Source organism: Notamacropus eugenii, chromosome 2 (assembly GCF_028372415.1).
Source record: "Notamacropus eugenii isolate mMacEug1 chromosome 2, mMacEug1.pri_v2, whole genome shotgun sequence".
Classification (NCBI taxonomy): domain Eukaryota; kingdom Metazoa; phylum Chordata; class Mammalia; order Diprotodontia; family Macropodidae; genus Notamacropus; species Notamacropus eugenii.
In genome coordinates, this window is record NC_092873.1 from 267927309 (window position 1) to 267935426 (window position 8118).

The following is an 8118-nucleotide window of genomic DNA, read 5'->3' on the forward strand; positions in this document are numbered from 1 at the left end:
CTTTTCTGACACCTTAATGTGATTGCAGCCTACTTGTTAATGTTTTTTCTTCACATATTCCTGTAGTTGATCCATCTGTTTGCAGAATGACTTTCTGACCTCTCCTTCCCCATAGTACCTGAGACAATCTGTCTCCTCCGGTTTAGCTGCACTCCCCAAACGCCTCTGCAGAGGATCTGGGGATCATGAGCATGGAGGAACTAAGGCAACGACGCTCTGGGGATAGGCAGCGGAATGGACTCTAAGGCTATCTATGCCTTATAAGAAATGGTGCTCGTGCTACTGTCTAGACTAAAGAGTGCTCAAAGGAAGAGGCGCCCGCTTCTGCCTGGAATCTGCGTGAGTGCTGGTCAGTCTGCCTTTAGTTTTATACAAGCCGTCAGGTCAGTGCTGAAAGGAGAAAGACAAAGAGGGAGAAGAGTCTGTCAGAAGTGGGATTCGAACCCACGCCTCCAGGGGAGACTGCGACCTTAACGCAGCGCCTTAGACCGCTCGGCCATCCTGACCACACCACATGCTTTTTTATCTGCACCGTCATCAGCCTTACCTCAAACCAACGCTCTTCACCTCTTAGAAGACTACAGCATCTTTTTCTCACTGGGTCTACGTTCCCCCGTTGGTCTCCTAATTAAAGTTACCTCGCCAGAGGCCGACCAACTCCAACCGACCTCTTCATGCACAGGACCAGTTCCTTCAGTTCAGTCCTGCAAGCTCGGGGGTGAAGCATCTAAGAGGGGACCCATGCACAAAAGGTGGCCCCCCACATACTCTCCCCTGCCGTCACAGTCAAACTGTTTTTTCGTCTGTCTAGATGTCCAGTAAGTATCTCAAACTCAATATGTCCAAAACAGAACTCACCTTTCCCCAAACCCTCCCTCACTTCTATCTTTGCCATTACTGTACAGAGCAGTACCACCCTCCCAGTACCTCAGTCTAAAAAGTGAATTGAGATTTGTGCTCTCCTACCCTTCACACGGAGGTTTGGGAAAGGAAGTCCTAGGCAGCTGCCATTTCCCTCGAAGTACAATGACAAACCAAATTACTAACCAACTAAAAGCATGCTCCAAATCGCTAGTTATCAGAGAAGTGAGAAAGCAGGTAACTCTGTGTGGATTTATCTCCTCCAGCCAACTGGAAAGGATGAGGAAAAAGGAGGAATTGCCCAAGGTGGAGGGGCTGTGGAAAGATGGGAACACTAACCAACTGCCAGTGGTTCTCTGACTTGGTCCAATCATTCTGGAGAAGGATTTCAAAATATCTGAAACAATCATTAAAATGTCCACACTCTCTGATAAGGAGAATTCTTTTATTAGGCATGACCAACACCACACCTTCACATTACTGTTATTGATTCTAAAAGGCAGAGAAAATATAAATATTTACACAGCCATCTGCTCCCTCATAAGATTGTGAGCTGCTGAGAGCAGGGACTGTTTTTTGCCTTTCTTTGGATTACCAAATTTTCATATCCCCATCACACATCGCAGTGCCTGGCACATAAATGTTCAACAGATATTTATTGACTGGCTGACGACCAAAGAATCAGAAGCAAAAGTGATGCTCACCGATTAAGGAAAGGTTAAAGCAATTATGCTCAGTGTATTTTTTATCAAATGGTTACTGTACCTGAGGAAATAATGAATAGGATGAATCCAGAGAGGCATGGAAAGGTTTGAGTGAACTGATGAGAAGCAAAGAAAGCATGGCCAGGAAAACAATACACACGGTGACCCAATTTACATGAATGTAGAGAACCAACACAACAAAACAAAGGATGCTAAATGTTATGGATTGTAATGAAGCACCTTGACCTCAAAGATCTATGAGAAGATAATTCCCTCAGCTTCAACCACAATTCCATTTGTGCTTTGTGAAGCATTGTGGGTGGGTGGGCGGGCAAAGGAACTTCACTTTTTTCTCTCTTCAGGCCTCCAGAGGCAGGAGCTATGCTTCTGTTGTCACCAAGACCAACAACAAGGAGGAGCTAAGCATTTCCAAGCCCTATAGGCTAGGGTCATGGCACCACTGGATGCCAAGTCAAGGAGCTTTGTATGACTCCCCAGTATAACACAAAGGTAAAAATATGTGAACTGGTTGGAAATCAAACCCTGGTCTGCCACATGACAGGCGGAGATACTCAGCACTATACTAACGAGAACTTGCATCAAAGGACTGGATTATTCCCCAGATGACATTTGTGAACACTACCTAACTAGCCTGGGCAGATAACACCTCTTCCAAATATTGCCTTGCTTTTCCACAGCCCCTATATCTCTGTCCCTTCAAAACTTCTTCCTCCATTCCTCATTTTGCTGCAGATAGGTCCAAGGAGGAATGCAATTCCAAATAAACCCTGAACATATCCCAATCCTGCACCCCCATCTATTCCAGTCTTACTTCATAGTCACCACCAGTCCTTGATTCTTGCACCACCATTCACCCTTCCATTCAACTCACTGCCCCCTCCAACCCTTGCCACCAGGCAATCAATAAATCAATCATTAAACCTTTATTAAGTGCCAACTATGTATGAGGCACTGTACTAATCACTGGGGATACAAAACAGACAAAATATAGTCCCTGCCCTCAAGGAACTCACAGTCTAATAGGAGAGGCAACACTCAAACATATATACAAAGCAAACTATATACAGGATAAACAGAAGAAAATTAATGGAGGGAAGACACTGATGTTGTGAGGGATTGAGAAAAGCTTCTTGTAGAAGGTGGAATTTTAGTTGGGATTTAAAGGAAGTCAGAGAGATCAGTAGTCACAGTGGAGGAGAGAAGCATTCCAGGTCTGTGGGGACAGACCAAGAAAATGTCCAGAACCGAGAGAACTAGTATCTTATTCCTAGAACAGTCAGGAGGCCAGTGTCACAGGATCTAAGGGTATGTGTAGAAGATGTAAGGTGTAAGAAGACTGGAAAGGTAGGAAGGAGCTCAGTTATGAAGGGCTTTGAAAGTCAAAGGAAGAATTTCATATTTGCTTTTAGAGGCAAGGGGAAGTCACTGGAGTTTATTGAGTAAGGAGATGGTGTGATGAGACCTTCATTTTAAGAAAAATCACTTTAATGGAGGATGGATTGGAGGAACTTGAGGCAGGCAGACCCACCAGCAGGCTACTGCAGTAATCAAGGCGTGAGAAGATGAAGACTTGCACTAGAGAAGTGTCAGTGACAGAAGAGAAAAGATATTGTATTTGGGAGATGCTCCAAAGGTGAAATCGACAGGTCTTGGCAACAGACTGGCTATGGGGGTTCAGAGATAGTGACAAATCCAGGACCACTACTAGGTTACCAGCCTAAGGGACTAGGATGCTGTTGCTTTCCATAGTACTAGGGAAGGTAGGAGTTAGGGAGGAAAAGAATGAGCTCTGTTTTGGATATACTGAGTTTAAGATGTCTACAGGACATCTAGTTTGAGATGGCTGAAAGGCAGTTGTAGGTGAAAGATTGTCATCAGCAAAGAAATTGAGGCAGGAAAGGTAGATATGAGACATCAGCATAGAGATGTTAGTTAATTAAAATCATGACCAATGAGATCACCAAGTGAAGTGGTATAGAGGGAGAAGAGAAGAGGGCCCAGAACAGAATCCATCCCCTATGCCAAAATGTCCCCACTCTCTTCAACTCTTTATGCCTCCCCTTCCCCATTTCTTGGCACAGATTATCTTTGGGACTTCATTCAGCACACTGCAACTCACTGGCCTGGAATTCTGGCTCTAAATCTATCTAGGATCCCAAGTTCCTGTGACTATTTGACCATAGACAAGTTACTTAAGTTTTCCATCCTTTGAGACACCCCTTTCAGGGTATCAAGTTGTATAGCAGTTGCTAATAAGTCTTCTCAGAAGGAAGTTCTCTCCAGTTATCTCCTCTACTGATCACACTATAGGTTCTTCCCTCAAGAGCGACAACATTGATCTATGGCCAAGAAGCCTAAAATTCTGTCCAAGAAGCATTTCTCAAGGTACTACTACTACTCTACTACTACTACTGCTACTATTACTACTACTACTACTACTTCTGCACCTGGGGACACTGTGCAAGATAATGGGAATACAAAGAGAAATCCAAGAACAGTCTCAGTCTACGAAGAGTTTCTTGGAGGGGAGAATATGACAGTTCAGGGGATGCGGCATCAATTCAACCTGCAAACAGAAAAATAGCTACAGGAGTATTTGAAGAAGTAAAGAACAGTAACAATTAGGGGAAATGTCATTAAAGGGTTGCCATAGAATGTGACACATAACTGGAGCATTGATGGAATCTGGGAGTTCTAAAAGGTAGAGAAGTAAGAATGGATTTCCTGTCCTATCCACTAATATCTGCTTAGAGGTGACTACGACAATTCCTGATCTTTTTGGAATAGTTTTCACCTAGCTATTCTTCTTTGGAAAAGTGACTGTTCCTCTTCTCTGACCACCTATCTCCTAGAATATGGCTCTTCAAGTCCTAGGCTTTGTCAGTGCCCTGCTCATATCGGACATCACACTCTGATGGGACGAGGAGGGGGCATTGAAGGGGATGATAGGGGATGCTAATATTTGTCCTACTATGCAGTGTCTCTCCCTATTCTATCCTCCTTGTCTTGATTTATACCAAAGATTATATGTGTTATGTAGTCATTTCTGTCCCTTTGGACTCCTGTGTTAAGTGGCCCCTCTCCCTTGTTTGAATAAGAATTTTCCACCTAGCCACAGCTGTGAAAAGCACCTAATTATTTTCTAATCTATTTTTCTAAATGTTTCCTCCTGCAATGTTGGCTATTTATTCTGAGATGATTGTGTCATAAGATGCAAGATGCTGGTTACCAACAAGGTACTTTAAAAGAGAGACAAAGGTATACTTGTGCTATTGCAGTTTAGAATTGACTGCAGGGGAGAGACTGGAATCCCAGAGACCAATTGGGAAACTGTTCCAATAATCCATAGGAGTGGGGATGAGCACCTAAAGTAGTTCTGTGACCCTTAGAACTGAGAGGGGAAGAGGGAGATGAATATGACGGAAGGAATGGAGGTGAACAGGCCAAGACATGGCAACTGAGTAGATGTGTGGATTGAGAGGGAGAGAATAGATTGTCTGGTGGAGGGTGGGAAGCACAATGACTAGGAAGATGGCTGTTCCCTTCACAGAATCACAACATTTCCTCCCTACTAAATTCTCATACCTGTAGAAAAGGTGGAAGGGGTTGGAGGGAGGGAGACAATAAGCTCCCTTTTGTGCTTGTTGAGTTTGAGAAGCAATGGTCATATGCCACAGGAGTTCAAGAATGAAACTGTAATATGTCAAAAGGTAGGGTTAATTGAATCCAGGGGAAGTGAAGACATCAAGAAGAGGATGGGGGTGGGGTGGATGTAGAGATGGAAGACTAGAGGGTCCAGGAATGGAAAGCCTAGAGCATAGGTTCCCAGAGTGGACCATACCACTCTCTGAGGGACGCTGGAATGATCCAAGGGGGCAGTGGTAGCCTCAGGTGCAACTGAGGGGCATTAAATAAAAATAAGGGTGTGGCTAACACATATAAGGAAAGAAGAGAAGAGAAGAAAATTTTGAAAAACCTTTTGTACATGTTCCATCTGTTGTGTAACAAAGTGGTCAAGTCTGACGATGCAGGTGTTAGCAGGTGAACTTGTCTCACATTGTCAGGAAGACCAACATGCATTGGCAGGAATATATGCATGTAATGACTTGTCTACAATAGTACATGGTTACATGCTGCAATATTGTGTCATCAAAATTTCAGGAAAGAATCCACACATTTACATGAAATTATTAAATTTAAGATACGTCATTTTAAAAAATCATGTATTTTTGAAATGATGCAAATTTCAAAAAGAAACTGTTAAAGGGTTAAAGAAAGTAGATTTCGAGAGGGGCAATGAGTAATTTTTTTAAAGGGGGCAGTAGACCAAATAAGTTTGAGATTCTCTGGCCTAGAGGGACAGCTATGGTGAACAGGTCTGGATCATGGGGTCTGATAAGCTAAAGGAGAAGATTAGGAAAATGAGGTCAAAGAGAGTGTCCAGAAGAGGGATTGGTGTGTGCTATCCATACCTGAAGATAGGTCAAAAGGGATGATGGAGTGAAATTTCCTCTTTTTCCAATGGGAGAGCAGCTTCAGTTAAAGAGTTAGATGAGAAGGCACATTAAGAGACGTGGAGAAGTAAGAGGGAGGAGAGAAAGTTGTGACTAGTTTCTTGAAAGGTTTTTTTTTTTCTAGGAGATGCCCTGCAGAAGTGAGAAATGAGTAAGGCTGATGGAGAATGGATAGCTTCTATTGTTAATCCATCCCAGCAGGTCCTGGTCTGTCTGTCCCTAAAAGGCAGGAGGAAGGAAAGTCAGTCACTCACATACACAAATGAAGCAAGATAGACAAGGTTCTCCCTCCATTTCCTTTTGTCCAACACCATCCCTCCTTTCCTCTGCTTGGGTGTGGGTCACTACGAGGAGTATTGGAGGCACTTGGGACTTGAGGGTAGACAGTGTGGCTACCTGGAAAGGAATTTTTAGACCCATGTGGAGGGCCAGGTGTGAGCAGACAGGGTTCATTTGAAGGGACAACGCGAGTGTTGAGAATTATAATGAATGTGAGGAACCATGGGAAATAAAAACAAAACAAGACAACAACAAAAAAGAAAATAGTCTGCCTGTCTCTGTATTCAGACTTCGTAGTTCTTTCTCTAGATGTTGATGGCATTTTCCATCCTGAGTCTTAGAATTCTTTTAGGTCCTTGCATTGCTGAGAAGGGCTAAGCCTACCAAGTCAGTCATCTCACAACGTGGCTGTTACTGTGTACAGTGTTCTCCTGGTTCTGCTCACTTCACTCAGCATCAGTTCATACAAGTCTTTCCAGGTTTTTGGAAGTTCCCCTGTTCATGATTTCTTTTTTCTTTTATTATTATTATTATTTTATTTGTTTTCAGTGTTCTACAATCACTTCCATATATGTTAGATTTTTTTCCCCTACCTTCCCCCCACCTCCCTACTCCCTCCCTGAGATGGCATACAATTTTATATAGGTTCAACACATCCATTCCTATTAAATACATTTTCACCTTAGTCATGTTGCATAGAAGAATTAAAATGAATGGGAGAAATCATAAAACAAACCAAAACATAACACACACAAAAAATGATCTGCTTCATTCTGTGATTGAATTCCACAGTTCTTTCTCTGGATGTGGAAGGCATTTTGCCTTAAGAGATCATTGCGAATTATTTAAGTCCTTGAATTGCAATGGAGTTCTAAGTCTATCAGAAAAATTCCTCGACCACTGTGGTTGTTGCTACGTACAAAGTTCTCCTGGTTCTGCTCCTTTCACTCAGCATTAGTTCATATAAATCTTTCCAGGCTTCTCTGAAGTCTTCCTGTTCACCATTTCTTATAGCCCAATAGTATTCTATTACATTCATATACCACAACTTGTTCAGTCATTCCCCAGTTGATGGGAATCCCCTCAATTTCCAGTTCTTGGCCATCACAAAGAGATGTTATAAATATTTTTGTACATGTGAGTCCTTTTCCCATTTTTATGATCTCTTTGGGATACAGCCCTAGAAGTGGTATTGCTGGGTCAAAGTGTATGAACATTTTTGTAGCCCTTTGGGCATAGTTCCAAATTGCTCTCCAGAATGGTTGGATCAGTTCACTCAAATCACTATTATTGCCACCTCCCTGAATTTATTGGGCCTGTCCCATTCACTCAGATCCCAGGAGTCCTGAGGACAAACATTTCCCTCCTCCCTCCCTCCAAAAACCTCTGCAACCACATTCCAAGCATCCTTTATTACCACAATCACCCTAGGCCAGAAAGTCTTCCCTGCCTGGGCAGCTCAAATCGACCTCAATGCCCACTTCTGATGGTTCCATAGACATTCCCTGGGGGTGTCAACATGGGGGTTTCCAGTCTGACTGGAGTCTCCAGAGGCTCTTCTGTATTTGCTCCTCTCCTTAGCTTGAACCTTGCCCCTTTCTCCCCGAAGGCAAGCCAAAAGTCTCCGAAAACAGACCAGGGGCCAATTTGCTCAGATTCTCTTAGAATCCGCCCGTGGCTTCCAGCCACTCTAGCTAGTACAGAGAGCTGCAGGACTGGCTGCGGGTGCCCCTAACCCT

At 43.3% G+C, this 8118-nt stretch overlaps 1 non-coding gene across 1 annotated transcript; it reads right to left on the minus strand.

The window, feature by feature from the left end:
• Positions 1 to 423: 423 nt before the first annotated feature.
• TRNAL-AAG (transfer RNA leucine (anticodon AAG)) lies at positions 424 to 506 on the minus strand. Its single transcript has one exon. It is a non-coding gene; the product is annotated as a tRNA-Leu (tRNA).
• Between the last annotated feature and the right edge of the window lie 7612 nt (positions 507 to 8118).